Raw genomic sequence first — 12,045 nt, 5'->3', positions numbered from 1 at the left:
AAATGTTGGGGTTGATTCTACAATCTCACCTAAAGGACAAATCCTATACTGGTCTCCCCCCTAATTCTTGTGGTGGATGCAAACAGCAGTAGCAATAAGTAAGAACGTCGAAAAACAATATATACTGTAAGTAAAGGCCTTGGGGTAGGTGAAGTCAAGAAAAATAATAATACTGCTACTCTAGTCCAGTTCGGATAGCATCGGGTAACAGTGCGCGTCCGATCCAGATCCAGAGGTGGTAAGATAAGAGCACTGTGACAACAACCACTAGTGCTCAGTCCCAGTCTCGGTCTTGCACTCACTCACTCACTCTCTCGAGCTGGTTGTGCTGTCTGTCTGTCTGTCTTCTCCACGGCCGGCGCTCCTCTGCTCTCCACTGCTCTTCACCTCAGCCTCGCCCTCCAGGAACGCGGCTCAGTCCGCCTCTTCTCCGGCAGCGCACCTCGCCCTCTCACCACGGCCACGGCGGCTCCCGGATCTGAACCTGCCGGCCGCACCGTACTGCCCGCCGCGCAGCGTCAGGTCAGATCTCTCTCTCTCTCTCTCTCTCTCTCTCTCTCTCTCTCTCTCTCTCTCTCATGGTTAGGTCGGATTTGTGGGATTTGAATGATGAATGCCTCAATAAGTTTGGTTGGCCACAGAGAAATACACAAGATTTAAGCATTTTTATTACTGTAGTATGTGCTTCGCATATAGTATAGTTAGTGTAAAAATGAAGAAACCGCTTATGCTCTTTTCTTTTCACATAGTTTAACCGATTATGCTATTTTTATGTGCCCGGATTTTTTGTTTCTGTCTCTCTTGTGGTTGAAAGTTTACTGGCCTGATGCCTTAATTTTATTTCTCTTCTCTTGTGATTGAAAATTCCTTCTTAGTTTGCAGCTACGCCAACGTACGTACGTACTATACAGTATACACACACTCCTCTCCTCTCCTCTCCTTTAATTTGCAGCCTACTTACCATCGAATTCCTTTTGATTCCGGGATGCAGGCGCTGCATGTCGTCCATCCCTGCATCCGGTCAGGAGATGGCCGACGCCGCCCTCCGTGCCGCGCAATGGATCGTGGCCAAGGCGCTGGCCACCGTTGCCGACGGCGTGCTGGGGGCTTGGGCAGCCACCAGGAACTTTGGTCCGAGCGTCGAGGCTCTCGGCACCGAACTGCTGCTCGTGGAGGCCACACTTGAGAATGCTTGCCGCAAGGAGCTCAGCGGTGGGGCCATGGAGATACTACTGCAGAAGCTGCGGGACTTGGCACACAATGCCGAGGACTTGCTGGACGAGCTGGACTACTTCCGCATCCATGATGAGCTCCACGGCACGCACGATGCTGCCCACGAGCTCCATGGCAGGAGTGGCATCCATGGCCTTACCCTCAATGCTTGTCACGCCGTCAAACACCTGGCATCTTTTGCTTGGCCGCGTGGTAGGAAGAGGTTACGTGACGATTCCTCCTCGGAGCCAAGCGCCAATCAGGCTGATGAGGAGGCCAGCAGACGCAAGAAACACCATATCTTGATGTTTAACAGGGTTGATTTCGCCCAAAGGATGAAGGACATTGTCGAGAAAATGCACCCTGTGCGTAAGGATGTTAATGAGATTCTGCTGGGTTGTGGCCCTAGAACTGTCCCAGACATTGCGCAGCATCGTCCCACCACCACACCTCAGAGTGCAGAGCCAAAAATATATGGGAGGGACCGTGTCATGAATAGCATCATACATGATATCACCAAGGGTCAATACTGTGACAAGGGTCTAACTGTGCTTCCCGTTATTGGTCCGGGGGGAATGGGGAAGACAACTCTGATACAACACATATATAGCAACCAACAAGTGCAGAATTATTTTTCGGTCAGGATTTGGATATGTGTGTCATTCAGTTTCAACCTGGACAAGGTGCTAGAACAGATTAAAAGAGTTACATGTCCAGTTGAAGGTGAAAATGCGTACAGTACAACACAAGAGCTCATTGAGCACAGACTGAAACACAAAAGGTTTTTGGTTGTATTGGATGATATATGGCAGTTTACTGATGTGGATGATTGGAAAAAACTGTTGTTGATACTCGGCAAGTCAGAAGAAAAGGGTTCCGTGGTTCTAGTAACAACTCGGCAAAAAGAAATAGCACAGATGGTTAAAACAACAGATTGTCCGGAAGAACTGAATGGTTTAGAACCTGTAGAATTTAGGAAGTTATTCTTTGTATATGTCTTTGATGATGAGCAATGTCCAGGGGATAAACGTTTTTTGCTTGACACTGGAAATAAGATAATGGAAAAACTAAAAGGCTCCCCTCTTGCAGCAAAGACCGTTGGTAGATTATTGAGGAGAGGCCCTAGTTTGGCTCATTGGAGAAGGGTCCTAAACAGTAAACAATGGGCGGAACAGACCAATGGAATTATGGCTGCCTTGGAGCTTAGCTATGACTTTCTGCCTTTCCATCTGCAACGGTGTTTTTCCTGTTCTGCATTATTTCCCGAAGATTACCGTTTCAGAAGTCACGAGCTCATCAGCTTGTGGATCGGACTAGATATTTTGACACCTTGTGGTCAAAACCCAACCTTTGAAGGCGGTCTGAGAATTTTAAATGATTTAGTCACCCATGGATTTTTCAGAGAAGTGGAAACTGGTGGTGATCCATGGTATGTCATGCATGACCTACTGCATGAGTTGGCATTGAAGGTTGCATCGAATGATTGTCTTAGTTTACGTCTCCCTGATGTTGGCTTAGTAAAAAGCCAGACTACCACCCGACACTTGTCTATAAGCATAGATGACTTACGTAAGTACGATGCGGTGTCTGGTGAAAAATTAAAGAGTGAATTGGAAAAACTGAAGACAAGAATGAAGGTTGAACATTTGCAAACACTGATGTTGTTTGGAAAAATGGATGAAGGTTTTGTCAAGATATTTGGTGATTTTTTTGGGGAAGCGAACGCTCTCCGTGTTCTTCATTTGCCCAGCATGCTTTGTCCTGTGGAGTCCATGTTACATAACTTTTCAATACTTGTCCACCTACGATACCTATGTCTAGGGACAAGTAAGAGCCAGATGCATTTACCACTGAACATCTCTAAATTTTATCATTTAAGGATTCTAGATCTTAAATGGTGGAATGGCAGTCGTGATTTGCCTGATGACATGAGCAACCTTGCCAAACTGTGCCATTTTTATGTCCCAAGTGATGATCAGCTTCATTCTGATATTTATAATGTGGGTAAACTTAAACTCTTAGAAGAGTTAAAGGTATTTCAAGTCAATAAAAAAAGGTGAAGGGTTTGAACCAAAGCAACTAGAACACTTGACCAAGCTAAGGGAGCTTGGCATCTACAACCTTGAGAAGACAGATACATCAGAAGAAGCAGCTCAAGCAAAACTGATTGAGAAAAGATACTTGAGGAGGTTAACATTGCGTTGGGATAGTAAGCGATCTAGTGTTGAGCCTGGTGTGGAAGCAGCGGTTCTTGAGAGCCTTCAGCCACATGGAGATCTTCAGGTGTTGTGCATTAGAAATCACGGAGGCCCTTCTTGTCCAACATGGCTAGGTGATGAGTTCGCTGCTGAAGCTCTACAATCTCTTCATCTGGATGGTGTTTCCTGGGAAGTTTTCCCTTCTTTAGGGAAGGCGTGGGATCTTCATGACTTAAGGTTGGAGAATATTGCCAGACTGAAGGATTTTATCATAGAGAAAAGCTTCTGCAGGCTAATAAAGCTTAAACTCATTGGCCTAGGAAGTTTTGAAAAATGGGTTTACCCAACTGAACAAGAGTCTTCCCTGGGTGAACCAGATGCTCATATGTTCCCTCTTTTGCAAGTTCTGGTTATTAGAGAGTGCCCAAAACTGTTGGGGTTGCCTTTCTCAAACCACATAATTTCCCCAGATTGGTTCCCCAAACTACAAGATCTTGAGATATGTGACTGTCCAGAATTCTTCTTGTCAGTGATCCCCATGTCTTGGATTGAAAGCCTGCGTCATGTCCTGATACTGCGGGTAAAGCTACTACAGAGGCTTCAGTGCTCAAAATCATCAGATGGAGTAAATTTGCTAATTGAAGGAACGGATGATCTGCATAGCATAGACCAAGTGTTAGTTTTTGATAAAGAAACAGGTCTAGAGAAGCTGACACTGGAGAAATGCCCACCTCTGGAGTTGAAGCACCTTCTGATGCTAACCTCCCTGAGGACATTGACTGTAGAGAATTCAGTTGGTCTAGTTGGACCACTAGGAAGAGGTGAGGATGATGTGGAATGGCTGCTCCCTGTTGAACATATTAAGATCAAGCACATGAAAGGTAATAGTGGGGAGGAGTTGACAGAGCTCCTTCCCCACTTCCCAAAGCTCTCCAAATTGGAAATATGGATGTGTAAAAACATAAAAAAGCTGGTAGATGGGGTGGATGTGCAACAAAAAACATCAGAAGCATCAGAGATGGGGGGAGGTGAAATAACAGCAGCAGCAGCAGAGGAAGAGGACGATGGGGTGCTGCTCTTCCCACCTCATCTATGTGACTCACTACGGGAATTGGAGTTCTTTCGCTGCGAAGAGCTGGTCCAGGTGGACCCGCCAACTCTTGTTCCTGGAGGAGGATGGCTCCAAGCCTTGCGATCCCTCCAGAGATTAACAATACGGGGGTCCCCTAAGTTTCTATCCACCTTCTCCTTTTCCCGTCACATTTTCCCTTCCTCCCTGCAGTTTCTGGTGCTTTGGGATGTGAAAGGCATGGGGACACTGGAGCCCCTCTCAAACCTCTCCTCTCTCACCAGATTAGAATTGTATTGTTGTGGAGAGGATCTAAAATGTCAGGGCTTGTGGTCTCTCCTTACCACCGGGGGCCATCTCAAGGAATTAAAAGTCATGGGCAGCCCTGGATTCTTTTCTGATTGGGATCCCAATCCCAGACGGGCTTTGGAGGATGCCGAGGGAGGTGAAGAGCAGCAGACACAGCTTGTCTCATCCACACTGCGTGAGCTTAAAACAAATGACGTGACAGGACTTCTTGCTGCACCCGTCTGCAGATCCCTCTCTTCCTCCCTCACCAAGCTGGAACTTTGGGGGAGTTGGTGTGAAGGGATAGAGCGATTTAGCAAGGAGCAAGGGGACGTCCTTCAACTCCTCTCCTCCCTCCAGGAACTGTGGTTTTGGAATTTCAAGGACCTTCAACAACTCCCTACAGGGCTGCGTAACCTTACCAGCCTCAAGAGATTATCAGTCAACTACTGTCCAGCCATCTCGTCATTGCCCAACGATGCCCTCCCGGATTCACTGGAAAAGCTAGATGGCACTAAATGCAGCAAGGAGCTAAAACAGTACTGCAGGGGGGTAGTGGGAACCATCCCAGAAATCAATATATACGACTGATCCAAGGTAACACAAACATACTTTCTTGTGTTTTAACACAAACATACTGCGTGAGCTCTTTTCCTGCAATCCTGCTTAATAACTCTGTGTTTGTTCCCATCTACCGTACAGGAGAATGCCTTGGAGTTCCCTTGTACATTCTTCTAGCCTTGTACAGCTCTTCCCTTCCCATACAAACACATTTGCTCCTTCCTGTGGCTTAAATCTGGTAAGTACATCTAAACTGGAACCTTACTCATGCTGTACTACCTTTGTGATTGCAACTTGTCAGCACCTTTCTTTGACGCAAAGCAGGAACAACATATTTCTGAACTGAACTATAACTGCGCTCCTTCTTGGTTCTTTGATGCAGAGCCTTTACTTGCAAGTTGGATGCAGGAACTTTCGTCAGTGGGTGTCCACATCAATATCGGGAAAAAAAATCACTTTTACTCCAGCCATACCTATTTCAGGTTTCACGATCAAAATATTAGTACTATGTTGAGACTTGGTCAAGCTACTGATGTTAAGGTGATCAATTTTTTCATAGACTACTGAGTTGCTATCAATACCAGGTGTTCCTGAATTGCTAATTTCTGTTTGCTTGCTGTTCAAGTGTTCTAGTGTTTGTTTGGTAGGCTTTGTAGCTACTTTTGTTTACATTTTGTCCAAAACTCATGAAGACTGACGGTGTACCTGGAGAGTCCAGTTTTAGAGATCAACGGATCGCAGGAATAGCCTGCATACCATAGCACTGCACCCCTGGAGCCAATTCAGATCATAGGGGTAGTAGCAGTCCAAAGGTAATGCATTGCAGGGATGTGCAATTTTGAAATTTCAGAAAGGCATCAAGGTGCATGATTGCAACCTATTCAATATGCTTTCAGTTTTGAGCTATAGAAGATTACATATTTACTATTTTTGAGCTACAACAGTTTTCGGTGTTCGATCTTTCCAATCTCCTATACTGATTAGGGACATACAGTTTTCCGTGTTCTGTGATTTATTTTTTACTGTTCCCATCACTGCTGAATACAGGTAAAGCAATTTGTTCTGATCAGGTCCACAGTGAATCAGGATGTTGATTAATGCCTAACTAGTGATTCACTTGCTGTTCAACTGTTTACATCATGTGAAACTTGCCTAACTAGCGACGGAGCTGGAAGTGCCTTGCTCTGACTGACTGATCCTTTACATATTTCAGTCGGACATCATGCATGTACTGTTGATAGCTAGCCTCAATTATGATGTTGCTTCGTTTTGTAGATCCACCATTCAAGGATCTCCAAGCTGCACGCCTCCAATAATGTGGCCGGTATCATGGCTCTCCACGGTGTGAAATTGTTGTGAGGAATCTCCTGAAGAAACTCAGGTTGCAGTTATGGGCCATACTAAAATACAGTTTTCATGTAAGAATTATTACGGTAAGTTTACAAGACCTTGTTACTAACGAAATAGCATATGTCGGTTACAACCAAATAACTAACTTTTATGTTTCTGCAGTATGGATTGAACCAGTAGGAATCAGGGAAAAGGGCCAAAGTTGGATTCCTGAATCAGGTATGTTTCTCAAACTTCAAACTGTTCTTCATCATCAGTTCAGATTATCACGATTAGCTACTGTTTTGGGGGAAAAAAGTAGAGATACGATAGTACAGCAAATATGAAGCTCACAATTGCATGATACTACCTTTAACCCTACAGGCTCACAGTGATTTTGCTTGCGTGGAAGGAACATCCATTCCTGCAAGGTAATAAGACCCCAGCGAACTTCAACTCTGCAAACCAGCTCCATCTTCTTATCCGGTTAACCGACTTGAAAACATTTCAGAATCGATCGACTGCCAAGGAGGGTGATGGATTGACTTGCAACCAGTCCACGGATTATCTGAAGCCATGCAAGGAAGAAGAAGCAGAAACACTGCCCAGGCTAGAAGAAGCGTAGCCTGCAGCTAGGTGGTACTATCTGAAGCCCATCATCAGCCTTGTGATGCCGCTCAGAATAAAATTGCTTCGATGAGTACACCATTCACATTCACACCGTGCGTGCGATGGTTAGTATTTCGGTCATCCACAATTAGTGTAATACAAAATATTCGGACCGGCAGAGCCATGCCAATTACTTACACATCTCCTTTTCAGAAACAACCAGACTACATCTTCTGAAGAAATGAACACTTGTCATGCTGTTAACTGAAGAAATCGACACCCGGCGGTTGGCGCGGCGGCCTCGTCGTCGACCATCTGATCTTCATCTAATGGCAGCCTACCGCTTCGTCCCGAGTTACGACACACCACCGCCCCTCATCACGCATCGAATGGCTCTGAAGACAGGAGCCGTCGCTATTTGAATTACCTTTCACTGCTTCCTTGTTCACCAGCTTTACTTTAGCATTGAAGTTAGCTTTCACTGGTTGTAATGGGTAAAAATGCCTGGATCTATATGAGATCCCTGGAGCTCATCTTCCTATTACTGGGGGTAAACCCGTAGCCGCCGTGCCCTGGGTGGCGTAAACGTGCATCCCTAATTCGATATATGTTTCTCTCGCGGTCATCCTCTGAATTCACCTAGGTGCTTGGTGGTGTGACAACTGTACGTTCACCAGGCCTGAGTTTGAAATTAATTTACCCTGACGATGAAATATGAATTGCTGCAGTACGCCGGGCCTGACTGGCATCATCTCAGGAATGAATGCGTCGGGGATGTAAGCCTTGTGGTTCTTTAAAGACATCTGCAAATTCCTTGAGCAACACCTCAATCGCTTACAGCTCGTTTTTCTTCCTGTACTCATTCCACCTGATATATCTGAACCATATGAGATACAGCACCTTGCTTCAACATGCTCAATAACTGCAGACTGTCAATCTCTGTACTTGTGCTAACTGAAGAATGTCCTTGCAATTGGACATTAACCCTTGGAGGTGTTAATCACGGTTGTCCTAGCAATCCAATCCACTGTCATTGGACTATGCGCTTCAAGCCAATCCATTCCCAGAATTGAATCATAAGTACCCAGAGGTAAGACTACCTGTGTGCAAGTTGATTGCAACCTGCGTTACAAATTCAAACCCACATCTCTTCTCATCCACGGCCGTAGAAAAGAAAATGCACCCTCAACCATATGCGTTTCTTTTCGGTTTTCCCATGTTCATTTTATTTCATTTTTCCTCTCCTCTTTTATCTCATTTTTAAAAATTAATGAGCATTTTAAAATTTTGGCACATTTTAAAAGTTCTTCAATAATTTTACAACTCATAAATGTTTTCTCAAATCCATGAATATTTGTAAAATTCGAAGACATTTCTCAAAATAGTGAACAGTATTATACTTAATGAATAATTTTAAAATTGTGACTATTAACCTATGAATTTAAAAAAAAATCATGAACATATTTTAAAATTTGTTAATGCTTACTGATTTTGTGAAAAAATTCAAATCTACCAGAAACTAGAGAGTTCTTTTTTTAGCCGGCGGTCGCTGTCTTTTTTTAAGCTAGCGCCATGAGAAAAGGTGCACCTATGCATGAGGTGAGAGGAGCAAAGAGCTAGCGCTACTAGGCCGTGGGCCATTAAGCTAGTGACGTAGAGCGCTAAAGGCGCGAAATAGGCACTCCTAAGTGGAAGCGGTTGATCTTAGCTCGAGCTCATGCGAGCTTGGATAAACAGTAAAATAAAAAAAAATCAAAAATTTATGAAGTTTTTTCGTTGTAAACAATGATAATTTTTTTGCTTAATTGCAAACTTTCATCATGGAATGACATTCGTGGAAGACGTGAAAAAAATATATCAATGCTCCAAAAAATGTTATTTTCAAAAGCATTTTGGAGCATCGTTTTTTTGCCACGTCTTTCATGAAAGTCATTCCATGTTTAAATTTTGCAAGCAATCAAAACATTTCTCAATATTTGCTGCAAAAAAATCAGACTATTTTGATTTTTTTAATCTTATTGTTCAGCCGAGCTCGAGATGAGAAGAGTACTTTCGCTCCCGAGTTCTGTATTTGAAGTTTATTGTGTCAAGTTGTTCGGCAAATACACAGCGGCGGCCTCATGTGTCAGGTCTCAATAGCAGAAGAGCATGAGCGATTTTCTTTCGAATTGATTCTCTTCCATAGGTTTAATAGCGGTTTGTCTGGTTCGATGTTTTTCTTTCTGTTTGTTTCACAAGTTTTCCTTTTATACTTTTCTTTACCTTTTTTTCTTTTTCTTATTTTTTGGAGTTTCAAATCTTTTAAAAAATGTTTAATTTTTTCTCACAAATGTTCATGTTCTTAAAAAATAAGAATTTTAAAAAAGATTCATTAAAAGCTATAAACTTATTTTTGCACAATTTTTTAAATGTACGCACGTATTTGAAAAATACTCAAGCGTTATGTACATAAATTTGGCAGACATTTTTCCTAAATATTCTTCATGCAAGTAAATAAGTGTTCACGCTTATGAAAACACGGTTTTATGTTAAATACAGACTTACGACGAAAAGCAAAGTAAACCCCTCGGTACATAAACAATCCCAAGTGCCTAACTGCATTGATGATCCATAACAGTAGCATAACGTGTGACATCTTTTATATATGACAAGCAAAGGAGCGCCAATGTAATGCTCTCTGCTTCAATTTGTTGTTGTTTTCACCCCTTCGCTCCCACGATCAAAGCGATCAGCTAGGGTTTCGCTTGCCTCTTGTCGGCGCCGCCTCATCTTCATAGGACCATGGAGGCGCAAGCTTTGATTTTCTCTGGAAAAAAAACAGCAGCTACTCCTTCCATTTTAAAATAAGTGCACTAATTTTTCGAGTTGTCTTGTTTTTTTCTCTGATTTGAGTTGTGAGGATACTGGTAGTAATGCAGGCGGGCCCTTGAGCAGTGACAGCACCGCCCTGGCCCACCTTCAAGCGCCTCACACACGATGATAAACGCCGAGATGTTGAGGATGAAGTTGGGGGCAATCATGGATGTCCAGCCCGTAGTAGAACATCAGTCCGCGGACGAAGGGGTGAAGGGGGAATCCCAGCCCGCAGACGAAGTGAGAGAGAAACACTACCCTCTCCTGGGGCTTCGGGGTAGGAATGATCTGCCCCTTGGCCGGAAGCCGATGTGCGATATCTGTGGACAGGTATCCGGCCCCCCGAAGTTTCTTGATATCCTCCTTCGTAACGGAGGAGGCCATCCACTTGCCTCCCGCTCCGGACATGGTTGGACTGTTTTTGCGAGGAAGGTGAAAGCTTGGGCGTTGGAGCTCGAGAACGGATGAGCAGAGGAAGAAGAAGGTGAGGGTGAAAAGAAAAAAGAGGAGTCCTTGCCTCCTTATAAAGGCAGCAGGGGTCATGCGCCTCCCCACCTGCCCTAGATGCTCGCTTATTTCCCAAGCACCGTACTAATGGCGCGGTTGGGTTACCCACGCCCGTATTGATGAGAATTCCGTGATAAGGGGACACGATCTCTGCTTCGACGAGACGTGCCAATAAAACCGCCTCGCAATATGTGCAAGTAGCGGGTTGAGAAAACGGTTCGAATAATAACCGGGCCGCGGTGTGATGTCACGTTACGAAAGGTTGTCAGCAAATTGGACTCGTGGAATATTGTGCTCTCTATGGTTGTGGGTTTGGTATTCATGTTATAGGTCCGGACATACTCACTGCGTCCGAAGACTATTCTGGAGTTCGGAAGAAGGGAACCCGCCTTGCAATGCCGAAGACAAATCTGCGCGTCAGACTCCTCGTAATTGAAGGCAGGTTCAAGGGCTACTGAGAGAGTCCTGGACTAAGGGGTTCTCGGGCGTCCGGCCTTGTTAGCCATCGACTCGAGTAGCTGTCTGCCCTTCGCCCACGAGGTTGCTTCAGTTCAGTGGAATGATGAATGACCAGCCTCCCTCCCTGGCTTGCCTTGGCTCTTCACAAACAAATACGGAGTAGTACTACTACCTCAGTTCATTCATTGCTCACCAACAAACGCACAAGAGTGCGCAGTCAGTCATAAAAAATGCTCGGTGAGAGAGAGAGAGGGTAGAAATTAACACGGCGGGCCAACTACTCGAGAGCAGGTTCATGCATCTTTCATCCAACGTACTGTAGTAGAATTCAATTGAACGGGACGTCAGTATCCCGCAATAACTTGTTTGCTTGCTTGCCTCTCACAAAGTCTCTATTGTGTTCTGGTCAAGTTTTCCACACCCCCTTCTCCAACATAGCTACACAAATTCAAATTTCAAAACTGACAGCCACACCACAATATTTGGGCGACGACCAATTCAAACTAAACCTAATAGTCGCCGCCCGGGTGTTGTGGACTCATCCATGCTAATCACAAAACAGTATTGTTTGAAATGAGTTTGGTTTATGTTATTATTATCAACACAAAAAATTAAAACAAAATATGTCTTCCTCCAATGGGTATATTCTTACACGAATCCTTCATTATTTCTGTCTCATTTTCAAAAATTCATACTGTTGTATATTACTCAAAATTTCAATTATTTTCTTGCCACTTACATAATCTTCCCCAAAATATAAAATTATAGCTATAAATATTTAAAATTTAATTATTCAAGTGACATTTCAATCAATGTCAGAAATATTCACGGACATTTCAAACAAACTTCAATTGTTTTTTAATCAGTTTCAGAAGCATTTCATACAACTATCAATTTTTTATTCGTTCAAAACAATGTACAAATATAATTCGTATATTCCACACATTTCTATTATTTTTT

General features: G+C 43.8%; 1 pseudogene; it reads left to right on the top strand.

The window, feature by feature from the left end:
• Positions 1-289: 289 nt before the first annotated feature.
• On the top strand, positions 290-7,900 carry LOC123043042 (putative disease resistance protein RGA3; annotated as a pseudogene).
• The last annotated feature ends 4,145 nt before the right edge of the window (positions 7,901-12,045 follow it).

This window comes from Triticum aestivum, chromosome 2B (assembly GCF_018294505.1).
Source record: "Triticum aestivum cultivar Chinese Spring chromosome 2B, IWGSC CS RefSeq v2.1, whole genome shotgun sequence".
Lineage (NCBI taxonomy): Eukaryota > Viridiplantae > Streptophyta > Magnoliopsida > Poales > Poaceae > Triticum > Triticum aestivum.
Note: the sequence above shows the minus strand (reverse complement) of the source record. Positions and strands in the feature narration are given on the sequence as shown.